Below are 670 nucleotides of genomic sequence, written 5' to 3'. Positions count from 1 at the left end.
TTCTGTCTGTTTTTGTTTTAGCTGTTTTACCTTGCGTGTTTTTCTTTGTTTTTTTTAGTTTTTATTTGCTTATTTATTTTATTTTTTCAAGTCATTGAACGCTTTGAATTTGAAGCCATTGTAGCTTTTTGAACTTGAATCCACTGAACTTTTTAAACTTGAATCGAACGAAACTTTTGAACTTTTGAACCCATTTGTTTAAAATTTGAAACACTTAACCTTTTTGAATTTGAATCTTTGAAACTTTTTTTCTTTGAACCCACTGATCTTTTGAAGTGAAACCCATTGAACCCACTAAACCTTTTTGAACTTAAACCTCTTGAACCTTCTGAACTTGAACCTATGAAACCTTTGAATCTGAATACACTTGAACCATTGCCCTTTTCACTATTATTAATACCCCTGTCATTTTAAGGAATTACAAAAAATCAATCATGTAAAAGATGTATAAACAAAAAACGAAAACAATAAAAAAAACTACTTTAAAACCTAAGGTACAGTGATGTTCATTTTATGTTCAAATGTCGTTTTCATGGCCACCCGCCAGATTATTTTCAGTGTTAGCCCTTATTATGATCGTCATACTTGATATGTTGAGCATGAGGGGATTTTTGCAATTTGTGTCTATCAAAATGTCTGCTGTTGCTGATATATTGTTTATGAATATCAT

Source organism: Penaeus chinensis, chromosome 6 (assembly GCF_019202785.1).
Source record: "Penaeus chinensis breed Huanghai No. 1 chromosome 6, ASM1920278v2, whole genome shotgun sequence".
Taxonomy (NCBI): domain Eukaryota; kingdom Metazoa; phylum Arthropoda; class Malacostraca; order Decapoda; family Penaeidae; genus Penaeus; species Penaeus chinensis.
Note: the sequence above shows the minus strand (reverse complement) of the source record.